Source organism: Magallana gigas, chromosome 4 (genome assembly GCF_963853765.1).
Source record: "Magallana gigas chromosome 4, xbMagGiga1.1, whole genome shotgun sequence".
Taxonomy (NCBI): domain Eukaryota; kingdom Metazoa; phylum Mollusca; class Bivalvia; order Ostreida; family Ostreidae; genus Magallana; species Magallana gigas.
In genome coordinates, this window is record NC_088856.1 from 53,658,395 (window position 1) to 53,673,823 (window position 15,429).

At 33.6% G+C, this 15,429-nt stretch overlaps 1 long non-coding RNA gene across 1 annotated transcript; it reads left to right on the top strand.

Annotated features, from left to right (window-relative positions):
* Positions 1–11,255: 11,255 nt before the first annotated feature.
* LOC109619617 (uncharacterized) lies at positions 11,256–12,898 on the top strand. Its single transcript, XR_010713394.1, has 2 exons — positions 11,256–11,365; positions 12,542–12,898. It is a non-coding gene; the product is annotated as an uncharacterized lncRNA (long non-coding RNA).
* The last annotated feature ends 2,531 nt before the right edge of the window (positions 12,899–15,429 follow it).

The following is a 15,429-nucleotide window of genomic DNA, read 5'->3' on the forward strand; positions in this document are numbered from 1 at the left end:
CTCTTAGCAATATAGAGGAAATTTGGACTAAAATTTTCAGTTTTTCCCTTTAATGTTTTTTGTAGTACTATAATGTTTAAAATTAAGATTTTATTTGTTTATTTGTTTGTACCGAAAGTAACGGACGATCATATCCGCCTTATACCGGGCAGAAGAATCATCAGATGTACAAATGCACTGAATTTATATGGATACTACAATGAATTAACAATTTTAAGTTTGTTATAAACATGTTTGCTGTTAAAAAGTATATTTTAATTTGAAAAAACATATGATTTTTTAATACTGCATTAGAAACTGAACAAATATTTCAATTTTGAATATCTTAATTCTGAATTGTTAGGTTTTTTTTAGCGCATTTACATTACAGCTGTAGACTAGATTTCCCCATTTATAATATCTAGTTTGTGATTGGTTAATTGTGATTGGTTAATTTTGGCTATTGATGTATATCCCATCTTCCTTGTTGAAAATTGTTTTTAAAGTTAAAAGTGTCATAAAACACTATAAATAAATCAAATGCACACCGTTAAATGTGATATGCGTGTACCGAGCATTTTCCATTTACTTAATCTTAAATATTTTCATGCATCCTGTGTGTGTTTGGTTAAAATACTTTTATTGTTATTTTTGCCTATGGCTCCTTGTAACAGAACGAGTTTTATTACAACAATTATCAAAATTCCCATTTAAATGCAACAGGTGTTTCATGTTATCATCCAATGGAACATGTTATCATAGCACCAAATCTTCCGGCGATGGCGTAACGCTGTTCAATGGAAATGATTAATAAAAGTCTCTGAATGTTGCAGGAAAGTACTTGCCTCTAATAAAAACAAGATTTGATTTGGTTGAAATTTATAAAATTGGTCTAAGGTAAGACTACTACTAAATTTGCAAATTCACAAGAGATTACTTTTGTGAGAAAAACTCGTTCTTTAAAATATTATTGTTTAGTTTTATTTAAATTAAATGCGTATACTTTTTTCGCTATTTAAAGTTAACTCTAGTTTCCTGTTTTTTTGAGGAAATTATTATCATGTGCTTGGCAAGGTTAGATAAATATGTGGGCTTTCATGAAATCAATTTGATAAACTAATAATTGGCACATATAAAATAATTGGTTGTCCCTTAATCGCTCTCAGTGATAGGAAAAAGCAAGCAAGCTTATATTTCCTAGACTCCCCGTCACTTCAAGCTGCTTTTCATAATGTATGACAAAAGTTGCGTTAAATACAGAAATAAATAAGGGGAGGGGGGTAGAGGCTAGCTCCTGCGGCAAAATAATTGTCTCAACTTGTGGTTAAAAGAGGCCTACAGGCGGCCTATAAAGGCCAATCTTTTATAATATTCAGTTTCATTTGTGATGCACACAACATGCATATACATGTATTTTATTACTACAGCATACAATGCAGAGGAAATTAAATAGAACACATTTGATTTAATATGGCAACGTGACATTTTACTTTGTCGTTTTTAAGATAAAATTAAAAATGTAAAATTAGACACGATCTCGTTGCGAGCAACGAGTTGGTTTTCCGTTTGATAATGAATAAATGATAAGGTTAAATTAAAATGTTGACATACTATATTAACTTCCTTTTAAACTTTTGGATCTACACTGCAAAATTGAGATTTCCGGAAAATGTCATTTTCAAACTGCAATATCTCTGCAATGCGTTGTCCGATTTAAAAACAGTTCTTAGATTTGTATTCCGTACAAAAATGTCTTCAAAACGTTTATGCTTTGAAAAAACAAAAATCAAATTTTTTTAATCACTTCCGGTGACGACCAGAAGTGACGGACGATATGCTCATATTAAAATTTGATAAGTTTAGAACATATTCTGATGACCTGATCGGCCCTAGGAATTCAAAAATATATTATTCTTGAAAATTTCAATGTTCTATCATTAATCGTTTTTGAGAAAAAGGAGAACAAAATCACTTTTTCAAAAAAGATTTAAAAAATATTAATATAGTTTCAAATTTCAGAATTACATCGTCCATATCATTACCATGCCCGTTGAAGGTCCCAGCAGCAACTAAGGTGGTGCCAACAAAGATAAAAAAAATTGACCGCTAGAAAGTCGCGCCATGGGCAAGGTATTTTAATAAACTGTGTCTTATAGTATGTTTAAAATTTAAAATTTTTTAAATTTATACTGTTGTGGATAAATATATTTTTTCACCATTTCATTTTGTAGAAAAAACAAGACCGTTAGTTTCCAATCTGAAAAACCAGTTTAAACCGCTCGAGTTCTTAAACAATGACAGAAATACATTTATTGATGAGCCGAGAAAAGCAGTTCCAAATGCTTATCTGTTAAAAGGTATTATAGCAAATTTCAACCAGTCCTTAACTTAATGTGTGTTTGTGTTTAGAAGTGATTGTTGTTTGACTTTTCCTTTTAAATAAATTAATACATGTATATACATATGAGAAAGTTGTCAAAAATGTTGTGCTCCTTTTCTGTTATTAACAGGTACAGATATATCTGAAGTATTGCCCCTTGAAAATTCTCAAGAACTTGGACAACAAGCATGTGAAGTGGTAGCCTACAGGTACTGCCTGAACAACATCGCCTCAGGTCATCAAACAGATGAGGACTTTATTGACCATCAATTGCTGTCAGAAAATGAAGTCAACCTCAAAGTAACTCTTTATGGCACGATCTGAGAAAAGGCAGGATTACTGCTTCTTATTCTTATGCCGTTCATTCTCGCATGAATTCACTGAATAAAAATCCTGAAGTAGAAATGAGTTCAATTGTGTCGGTGATAATGGGTGAATCAACCCCTAATTCTAACAGGATTTTTTTTACATCACAGCATTGAAGTTTGGAAGAAAATCTGAGCCACTGGCAAAGACTATCAAAAATCACTTTGATCAAATCTCTATCCTCTAATTCACCATGTAAACATTTCGTAAACATTTTGGAAATCGCTGTCCATGACCTTCATGAACATCAGTGATATGGTTGAGGACGGACAGCCATTCCTCGGACACCAATTTCCCAACTCCGTCACTCGATGATGCCTACCAGAATAGGTGGTTTGAGACTGACCGGGCTCACGCTTCTTCCTCTTAACAACAGCTTTTTGTACACATCTACAATACAACATTAATTTTGTTAAATAATTTTTTATATACATGTAAATAATATGCATACATGTAATAAACCAAATACTGTTCAATAAAAATCAGCTTAATGAGCTTAGTTAAGCTACATTTAGCCACATGCCAAACATCAAATTAGTGGTAATATCAGTCCTCTCTTTCTTCATATAGGCTTAATCTGGGGATGTCTATCAGTAACAAAGCCACTTTTAACCACACTCTCCTCTTCCAATTTCTGAAAAACTTTCTTAAACCCTCCATTTCCATCCAGTATGTATTTTTGACTTCATTACTCTAAGTTAACAAATTAAAAGCACACACTTAATATAACAAATATAAAGTTTTGGACCAATGAATTTTTTTTATCAATTGAGCAACTAACAAAGCTTTTCAAGCAACATTTCGTTTTACCTTAATAAGCTGAACATCAAGGATTTGTCCCAGCTCCAAGTCCATAAGACTGTAAGACCCATATTTGGCTGTGTGTCCTGGCGAACAACACCTAGCATCTCCTCCAACAACTACAGCTTCATTCTGTCGTCTTAACAAATCAAAAAAGGCATTTAGTGAGCTTTCCAAACCCTTTCCACAGCTTAAACAAGGTAACGCTGCATTCAGTGGCGTAGCTACCTTTTAATTTACTGTATTCAAAAAAGGTAGGGGTCTGGGGGCTCCTGGATTTTATGTTATTTGAATGACAAAACAGCCTTAAAAATATGACATTTTTTAAGTATTATGATTCCAATAAATATGAACAAAAGTTGCTGAATTCCGAGACAAACATTATTTACCTGGTACTCTTCGAATATTTTCTTTAAACTTTCAAGACCCCCGATGCTTCTACAATTTTAGATACTGTATGTGTAAGGGAAATGTTGAATTTTAAAAGAATGTGTAATTATATATGAAACACTGATACCCCAGCGGAAACCAACTGCATATGACTAAAGATAATAGGCGTTTTGAAACAGGTCTATTATTCAAACCGTAACATACTTACCTAAATGAAAATTTTTTGATCAAGTTTATCACAATGTATTGTGACTTTGTCAAAATTTTAATCACCCGACCGCCGACTTTAAATTACATGTAAGTATTAATCCTTAGTGCAACATGAAGGACTGATGTCACTTTCTTTTGTGGTGACCGTGTCGTGATCGTCTTTGCCTTCATTGTGTAACTGTTGTGCTTTTAAAAACGATTTTAAATTGCTTTGTACATGACATACTTTTTACATTTAGATTTCTTACGTAGTAAACTCAAAACCGGATGCATAAAAAGCATGAATTAGTGTAAAGTATGGAATGACGATATTTCCGGAATCGTAGTAATTGCGTGGTTTACGATGAGAACTGAATACTAAATATGCAGATTATGGGAGTCTCAATACGATTTGTTTACGTGCAAACAATAGGAAACTCAAATCATAAGACCTATGCTTTGCAAAATTTTGTGTATTCATTTGCGTTTTTGCGTAAAGGGCGCTACGCCACTGGCATTATATTGTGGAAAGTTCTTTAAGAAAAAAAAGATACATTGGTGTGCTGAAAAACGTACTTCCATTTTCGATAAACCAGTCTGAAATAGCAAAAAATGAGAGTAATGTGGTGGAAACGCTTTGACGGATCCGAGTCAGTGGGAATTTGCGTCAAAATATATGCTTGCAATGAAAAAATAATGAATGATTACGTAAAAAGTGAGTATATTTACTAACAGCTTATTTAGGGTTATGTGTAGAAATTTAGATATGGCAAACGCTGCATAAATAAAATGAGGCAATTCGTTTCTTGAATTTCATGCGCGATTTTAATTTTGATAGATAGAACTTTCCAAACCTGGGTCACCAAGAACGCGGGTTGACTAATCAACGTCATGGCGAAAAGTGTACGGCGAGTTAATCATCGGGCAGTTATCTTGGATCTGACAACTATGGTTTTAGATATGCGAAATATATATGCATATACTTAAATCTAGCGTTTTTGGATTACGTACATTTTTATATATACATTAATTTGTGAACCATGAACAAATTGTGTTAACAACATTACGGATGCATGAATAGATGATATATACATTAAACGGCGAAGTTTAAATGGGTTGGGGTGTGGCTACAGTCTTTCAACTAGAATTCTTTTTGGGGGCATTAAAAATAGTTAAAGTGAGATTTGACCTAAAGACCTAAAGACTAAAATTTAGGAAAGGTATACAACGCACTATTATAATACAGCTACTCCATGGTTTAAAATGAAAAAGAAAATATTTCGTAATTTTTCCTGCAACAAAAAGATACATGAAACATTGTCATATTTTAAAATACTTAAAGTGTTAATTCCCGCGCCTGCGCGTGATATCACCCAGTCCATAAACATTGTCTGACAAATTCTCCTAACCAGTAGATAATTACAATATTTATCAATAGCATCATTAAATTCTCAAGTACATATGTTTACCACTTTTTCCAAAAGAGGTCGATTCATTGTCCTACTTTGTTTTTAGTGTACTGCTATATGTAAACTGAAATTCAACACAAGGACATCTCACATAGGCCTATTTGTTTTTTCTTCACAAATGATTGCTACTTATGATTCAAGTAATCCATGCAGTTCAATTTGCGACACAAAGATTTTAAATAAACAGGAAAGTAATCTTTTGTGAACAACTTTTTGATTAAATAAGTATAGATTTTTTGTTTAGCTAATGACGTTACCAGTCAAATACAGCCCCGCTCAGACACGAGAACGCTGACTTTTTACAATCTTGCCAGAAAATTAAATGCGCATTGTCGATATTTACCATAACTAAATACTCAAACTGATTAGCCATTTATGAGTACTCGTATCACTTAATTAAATCCGAGGTCCTCCTTGCATATGCGCCGTTACGATATTGAACCCGATATGCGTTACGACTCTTTGCTTTTTCTAAAACTCCATTGAATAGTGCAGCATCACACTTATAGTAATTAAAAATGCTGCAAAATTATCAACATACGATTTATTGCAATTTGTTACACAAGTCAGTTAGCTTGTCTGAAATATCTGACGTTTTTCTGGCCTTTTAAACGATTTTGATATTTTATATGCCAAGAAAACCTCAGAACCGGCGCCATTACGAAGACTGGAAATTCAACGCCTCCAACATGTTTGCCTCGAAAAAAAAAGACTTGCTCTCGTGGAACTGGAATCTTGCTAACTCCCTAAATTTTATACTTTAATTGTATACTGTGGAATGTTCGTGAGGGAAGAACCCCGTCCCGTGTTTTAAACATATAAATGAACAAGTATGTATTTTCAGATCACAGTTTACATTTCTTTGTACTCTCTTTTATGAAAACGGCAAGACCAATTGTAATCATTTTTATATGAATCATATATAGGAAAAGAGGTATATAAATTGTGTAATAAATGACCATACCACCTCAAGGGCATCATGGGCGGGAAAAATAAGAAAATAAGCAAAATTTCAAAAATCTTCTTAAAATATAACCGTATTCTTATTTGTAAAATGCATTAAATCTAGGATCTTTTTACTCCCATATGTATCTGATAAAAACTTAATGCATGGTTATGATGTCCATGAAACCATCTACCAAAACTGTGAAATTCATAGCCCCTGTATTAGGGTTCCTTGCTCTGGGGCGGGGCAAATATGGCCAAATAGTGAAATGTATTAAATCTGAGAAAAGCCTTTTCTCCAAATTCATACGCATTTAAGAAAACCTAAATGCAGTGTTATAATGTCCATGAAGCCCTCTTGCTGAATCGTGGAATTCAAGGTACATGGGCCAGAGGTTCAGGAATGGGTCACATATGGCCATATAAGGAAAATGGTCCTTATGTTCCAAAGTAGCGGAATTTGAATGCATTGTTATGATATTCACGAAGCCCTCTACCTGAATTATGAAATTCATACCACTGGGTTAGGGGTTCATGTTCAGGCCCTTTGGATAGGGCCAATATAACCACATAGTAAAATGTATTGAATTTGTCTTTCACAGTCTTAAACTAAGTGCATTGTAATTATACATAATATGCCGCTCATAAATTGTGGAATTCACTTCCCATGGGACAGGGGTTTGAAGTTTTTTTAGGAGGGGTGGGGGAGGGGATGGGGTGGGATGTAACAAATATGGCCGTATAGTGAACAGGTATATTTAAGTTACTTGAGACACTTTGGTAACGTATTGCTTTTTGTCGTCCGTTTACAGTTTATTATTTTTAACTTCATCTTGAAAACCTGTCCTGTAAAATGGTAACTTAGCCATATTAAGTTTAACATGCTTTAACATCCTTTATCAAATACTTCGGTTCAGAACTATTTTTGACACAGCTCCTCGATACACATCTTCAGTGAACCCGTTTTTGAAGATTTCTCTGTATCACATGACTATTCCTTCCACCAATATTGATTGAAAATGGATTTTGTTAAGGATATATTCAAGAATGTGGGAAATAATATAGGTATATACAGTTATCAGCGAGTTAATCTTGACAGAACGCAATGAAAAACGAAACGTTTTTTTACAGACAAGAACTTACCAAAATAATGCCTCCCAAGACTTTATTTTACAACCAGTTAGCATCCTTAAAGCTGTACAACGCTCGTAAATTATAGGCACGTCACACAGGTATATAAACCTTTCGATTTCGTTACACCCGATCACACACCTGAAATCGTTGCCGATGTGTAGTATTCCTTTCACGGTCTTAGGATTTTATGCATTTATTTCTTACTTTATGTGCATATTCTGTTTGTAAATAATGCATTGACCTGTTAATTTGATGTTTGTACTCTCCCGGCTTGAAAAAAGTGCTTAAAATTTGGTAATGTTTTCGCGACCATGTAACAGGGCAAGGCAAGATGTACGTCCATATAGGTGAGACATAGGTGAGACATATACAGGGAAATACTTAAATCTGCTGAAAGATCTGTGGCTTGTTTAAGAGTTGTAGGATACCGATGATGAAAGAGAAATATGGCAAACAGTGCTTATTTACGAGCGGTGTTCAGCTTTAATCAATACTTTTAAAATCTGAATCAATGTATTTGTTTTAGCACCGTGTTTTGACGATTGTAGAGTCTTATTTTTGACTTTAACCAATCAACAGAATTTTTCTTGCTGTTTCGTATTTGTTTTGCATATCACTGTTAACCATCTTTTAAAACAAGAGGCCCATGGGCCACATCGCTCACCTGAACAGCAGTTCCTTGTGACATTATATTTCGTAGCATATGCTTTTTTCTATTTTTAATCATTGAACCCCTTTATGGGACCCCAGTATTGGTCCTAGGTTTATAGTTGGCTTTGACAACATAAATAGTTAAAAAGAATGAAAATGTGTAGCACTGTGGCGGGACCGCACGTACAAAGCCTGAAAAAATGAACGTAGAAGAGTTCCACATCAAGAGGAATAACTCTCAGACTATACAGAACAACATCAAGAAAGATAACTTTTTGTTCCACTACATTAGAGTTTACACAATTTGAGGATCCTTGCATAGTTATCTCACAAATTGTAGCATTATAGTCTCGAGAAAAACTTTTAAAAACATTTTCAATATATCTTTCTATGTTAAACTTTGAACTCCTCTTGGGGCCCCAGTATTAGTCTTGTGCTAAAGCTTTATTTATTTGGAATCTACATTATTTAAGGATGCTTGCATAGTAATCTCATAAGCTGAAGCATTATAGTTCCCTAGAAAAAGATTTTTAAACATTTTCCCTCTATATTTCTATGCTAAACTTTGAACACTTCTTGGGGCCCTGTATAAGATCGAGGGTCACGGCTTTTATAATTTCGAATCTACACTATTTGAGAATGCTTACGTAGTTATCTGACAAATTGAAGCATTGTAGAAGATTTTAAAATATTTTCCATTTATACTTCTACATTTAACTTTTAATCCAGCTTGGGTCCCCAGTATTAGTCCAGGGGTCACTATTTTAAAACTATCAAACCTACATTATCCAAGGTGTTATGCATGCTAGTAATCTCACAAATTTAAGCATTGTTATTCTTGAGAAGAAGATTTTTTAACATGTTACCTCTATATTTCTATATTAAACTTTGACCCCTTCTTAGGGCCCCAGCATCGGTCCGGGGGTCATTATTTTACCAATTAAGAATCTACATAAGCCAGGGATGCATGCATAGTAATTCTACAAACTATAACATTGTAGTTCTTGTTAAGAACATTTTTAAATGTTTCCTTTATATTTTTTAAAATGTTTATATTTTGATCCCCTCTTGGTGCCACATTATTTGTCTGGGAGTCACGATTTTTACAAATTGGAATCTAAATTATTTAAGGATGTACCTGTATGCATAGTAATATCCCAAACTGTTGCATTATAGTTCTTGAGAAGAAGATTTTAAAACATTTTCCTATATATGTTAAAATTTAAACCCCTCCTGGGGCCCCACTTTTTGTCCGGGGGTCACGATTTATACAATTTACAACTTTAACCCCCCCTCCTCCGGAAACAACACGCATAAAAAATCAAGTGATCTCGCATTATTACAAAACTGGGATAGTTAGACCTCTTACACATTGTTTTTCATCTTATAGAAAAACCAGCTCCTGTTGCGTGCGGAAACGCCCCGAATTCAAAGAAAAATTCGGGAATTGTTTTGCCTCAGCCATGTCAGTGAAATACTGTTATGACACCTGCACGCGCTGTGTGAGTTAGGTCGTACATACAATAAGTCCATAAATACCACAATATGCAACTATATTTCTATATGCAATTTTAACATCACCATGTGACTGTATACTCAGTACATTTACTTATAAAATACGTAGTGATGCATTTGTAATACAATGAATCATAACTCATCATGGTTACAAAAATCGAAGAAATTTCAAAGTTCATAATATAAATAAATTATCTTCTTTCTGCTTTAAACACTCTTTGAACAAATTTTACGGGTTCATCATTTGTATACGAGGGTAACACATAATTATTGTTTCCCTAATTATAATTACACATACTTGTTTTTAAATTGAATTCCCGTGTAAAACAAGATTATCTATGGTATGGTTGTTTACAAATACATCCACACCACGTGCGTTGATCTGCCGTATCTATAATGCTCAACCAAACTAGCTGCAATCTTGCAACAAAACCACAAGATAAATTTATCGCTTATAATTATTTTGGAGACCGTGCCCGATAAATAATAAATTTATATATTAATTTTTATTTTTATCGGGCACGGTATCCAAATAAAATGTAAGCGATGAACTAAAATAATATTTAGTGAATTTTTACACCTTATCGTATTCATCCGTCATTTTTTATTTAAACAACATTATATACTTAGGTAATGAGTTGTCAATAATCAGGGAGACACAGTTGGGTTTTTTGGTGCACAATTTAGTTGAATATATGGAACAAAAGTCATGTAAACATTTTTTCTATGTATTTGTATGTAAAACTTTGAACCCCGCCTGGGCCCCAATTTTGGTCCGGGGGTCACGATTTTTACATTTTAGAATCTTCGCTATATATACAAGCTTTTGTGTTAATATTGGCATTTCTGGTGCAGTGGTTCTTGAGAAGAAGATTTTTAAAACATTTTCCTATGTATTTCTATGTTAAACTTTGAACCCCGCCTTAGGCCCCAGTTTTAATCCGAGGGTCACGATTTTTACAATTTAGAATTTTAACTATATATACAAGCTTTTGTGTGAAAATTGGCATTTCTGGTGCAGTGGTTCTTGAGAAGAAGAGTTTTATAGACACGCACCCTATACTCACTGTTTCGCATTTATCTACCTTTTGAAAAGGACTGTACCCTTTATTATAATAATTTATAATCCCCTTCCCATAAGGATGCTTTGTACCAAATTTGGTTAAATTTGGCCCAGTGGTTTTTGAGAAGAAGTCGAAAATGGGAATAGTTTACAGACGGACGGACAGACAGACAGACAGACGGACGGACGGACGACGGACAACAGGTGATCAGAAAAGCTCACTTGAACCTTCGGTTCAGGTGAGCTAAAAAAGGGAGGGGGGAATATTTGCATTGAAGTTCTTGAGTACGGTTCTTAAATTTCATATTAAATGCGCAGTTGAACCATATAAGTGTTTTGTTATGATATCGTTCACTTGTTGAATTAAACCCTTGACACATTTAAATATATATATATATATATACACACACAAACATTTGTAAAGGCATTCCGTTGCCATAATTTGCTTTCAACAGAAGTTCTAGTACAATTTCACACAAAAAGGTAGGATAAGCTTTCTTCTAACTGATTTTGTGTTATTGTATTAACCTTTTGTCGCACTCTTAGTTCATGTCTGTGTTAATAATCTCCATATTTTATGCAGTTGGAGTGTGATACACTTAATACTTAATGTTGGTTAAGCAATTAACTCAACATGTATGAATACATGTTGTATGTTGAGTATTCTAATTTATGTAAAGAGTTTTGAAATATGATCCGTTATTTAAAATAATAATGATTATATGAGGGGGACGATTAGTCAATTTCGAGTCTCATGGGACATAAATGCGCTCCTTCAGTTGATAGAAGATGATTTAACAGATATAAGACTCTTCACTCTTCAAGCAATGAACATGTATCAAAATTATAGAGACTGACTGATATTATTTTGAGGGTAAATTAAAAAAAATGTTTAATGGACATTGTAACTTATTTAGAACCCTCTTCATGCATGTTCAGTATTAAACAGGTAATATATTTTTTTTTCCGAATAACATCATTGTTCTCATTTTTTCTCTTTCTAAATGCACATACATGTATTCAACGGTATTCAATATAATTACGTTTTTTATTTAAATCAAATAAGCATTAAATATTGGGTGAATTTTGGTGTCTATATAAATCTATACTATCTACCTATTCTGAAATTCCAGCGCTATTAACCTTGTATTTCTCCTTCCAATCTCGGGATTCGAAACATCGATTTACAAACTCGCAACCTTTTGAAGGCAAGTCTAGCTTTGAGTAACATCTTACTCGGAAAGGCTCCCAGAAAGAATAAATATATATCGCTGTGATGTACCTCGCACTGGGAAGATGAAATATTTGATTATTTAAGTAGACATATTGCATCGAATCTCTTATCAAAATACGTTGTAGAAAGGAATGTTATTTATTCTTTATTTTAGAAAACAATGCATTTATTAAAAACAATATTGCATCGAAAATATTAATAAACAAATAATAAAAAAATCGTTTTGCTATTTTAGACCTGCGTGACTTTAAGTTGAAAAAACCAATAGCTATTTGGTATTTTTGAAATTAATATTGCGTCGAAATGATTATTGAACTAAAAAAAGATTGTTTTCTAAAGAATATCATTTACTATTTCTAGAGCAACGTGCACCAAAGTTGGGAAATAATTGCAAATTTTAGAAACCTGTTTATATTATGTTTCAGATCCCCCAAGATGAAAGCGATCATTTTAACACTGTTTGTGGGACTATTCCTGCATAGCTGTGAAGGGTGTCCGGCTATTTTACAGAGTAGCCCCTGCTTCTGTGCCTGTTACGATATGCTAACATCTTGCCAGGCGAACTGTGAGGGCATGTCATACAGTGCGCGTAATAGGTGCCGGACATCGTGTGGAGACAATTATCAACGCTGCAACAGAAGCTGCCTACCTCTTCCAGGCTAACTGCTGATGGACAGACAATGAAAACCTATTCGGAATAATGTTTAAGACCAAATTATATGAACCATGAACGACAGATTTAAAGAAATGTTATAATAACAATAAAATATGTACAATTACAATGGTTTTATTTTCTTTTGAAATACATTTGCATTGTTCAATGTGTCTGTTTTGTCAAAATTAACTTTAAACTTTGAATAATAGATTTTAGAGGTTTTGAAGTAAATAACGCTGAAACGATCTTTTGTAGCAGTTTTAACAAGCGCTTGGACTTTAGGCAGTACGTTGTCAAGCTCCCATTTAATGAAGGCTAATAGATATGAATAAATTGAACGAAACGACAATGTACCACTGCATCCATGGCTACATATTACAGTTGAAATAGCGTCAATTTCATTCAGAAGTACAACCCTTTGGAAAAAACCTTCCAGATTTTGAAAGTATATGAATCTTTTAGAAAATCAGAGAGAAGTATATACTAAAAATTTGAAGAGAAGATATCTTACTCACTTCTAAATCTATATAGCTTCATATGCATATATGCCTCTTTTCGTTTAAATGTTTTACACTCTTAGACTTACGATAACCATATGTCTGATATGAGTTACAAATAAAAAACAAAACAAAACAAAAAACAAAAAGAAAACCGTGGTCAAACGTTGGGAGACATTGTATTGGTAATCTTCGACATTACTTATAGCGAGCGCAGCTCGCCGGCGCGCAGCGCCGGCGCGAAGCGAGCTCTACCGGCAAGGCGTGTGTGAATAGAAAATTCGGACTATTTGCACATTCATTCAACGGATTTTTTTGGCGTCAGTGAATCGGACCAGTAATGCCTTGTTTTAATCGTCCCAGGAGTTCCCTGTAATTATGGTTTCCCGTTTCACACTCTCACGAGAACAAGATAAAAGACTATGTACATGCATTGTAAATAACACAACGCCAATTTCCATTACTTTTAAGACTAACGGAGTTATCGTCCTTTCGAGTGACGTCACAATGGATTTCTTGCACATTGATCCGACAGAATTTTTCGGAGTCAGTAAATTTTGACCCACAATGCAATTCCTCAATGTCGGCCGATCTCACTAGACTGGATACCATCTCGCGAGAATCAAAGTAAAACTTTTGAGAAACAGATAAATTGTGTAATTTCCAGAACATCATGCTTTTTAAGTAAACAATCAATATTTTTCGCGTAGTTTTTTCTAGTGTGTTTTCAAAGAGACAGACTACACTTGACCGACGTGAACTTTGGCGTCACAATAAGGGGAAACAACTCTAAGTAGTTATTGTAAATCTGCTGAAATATAAATACCAAAATCTTCTCAAAATCTTGCAGACCTAACGAATCGAGACATTTCTTCAGAGATAGGAAACAGCTGTAACTTGCTCTCATTTGGATGAATGCTCACATTTATTTTATTCACTGTATTTACGGTAATTTCCAGGAACGTTTTTTTAAATGGGGCGTGGCAACATCATTCAAAAAATCTTCCCAAGCAAAAAGAAAAATAAAATTCTCAAAATCAGGAAAATTCTAATCGGGGTGAGGAATGGGGAGTGCGTGGTATGCCTTTAGCTCTTTAGCTGCTCAAAAGTGTCTTTATTTTCACTACTATTTACGGTATTACATGCTACCGGGGGATCCATTTTCCTTATGTGATCAACAGATTTTTTTATACGTAAATTTGATTTCTTTTTAAACGGGGGAGGGGGGATTCTGTGATAAGTCAATTTTTATTTGTTTAAGAAAAATGTCTGCTGCAAGAAAAGAGGAAATATTATGTTAAAACATTATGTTAAAATCTTTATTATTCAACAACATTTTATCTGAGATAAATTCTATACTGGCCTGCGACCAGTATATAAAACAATCTGATCAAAATCAGATTTTTGATCCGCTCCGACAAATTCTGATGTCGCTAAACTATCAGAATTTCGGAGCGTTATTAAGATCTGATTTTAATCAGATTGGTATATAAGTAAATAAAAAATCTTATGAATTATGAATAATAAAAATTTACTGGAAAATTGGTATATTTATTTTATTTTGCATTCTTCATTTACGTGTACTTTACGTCACTACTTTTATTTTTATTGATTTATCATAATTCATTTTTGATCACCTGCTGCGCTCGCCCCAACGGTCGCACCGTAAAACATATTAACTTTGAAAGAGGTATATATAAGACTTGTTTTTTATGTGATTTCATAGAAAGTTTCATGTATGATTCATGTTTGTGAGCCTTATTTAATATTTTAATTACCAGTGTGAACTTTTCCCCGGTTTGTGGTGAAATTGTTTTTGCACTCGGAATTAATATCCGCAAAATACATGACTGCTAAAATTAATTCTAACAGAATATTCACTTTCGCCTGTGTTAGCTGGAATATTTTATTTTTCAAATTTTTATACACACCAGAATACATTTTATTATTGGTAACCATGTATAGCATTTGCAGTTATCGAATTCAGAATGAAATTATAAAAATAATACAATCATGTGTTCTATTTGAAGCAGGTGGTTATAGGAGCTAGGATCAATTTCATGGTATGTAAATCGTCAAACTTAAACTATAAACTAATCTTGCATAACTTTGGATGTTGTTTAAACAATCAAAATAGTCTGTTCTCGTTAAATTCTTAGTG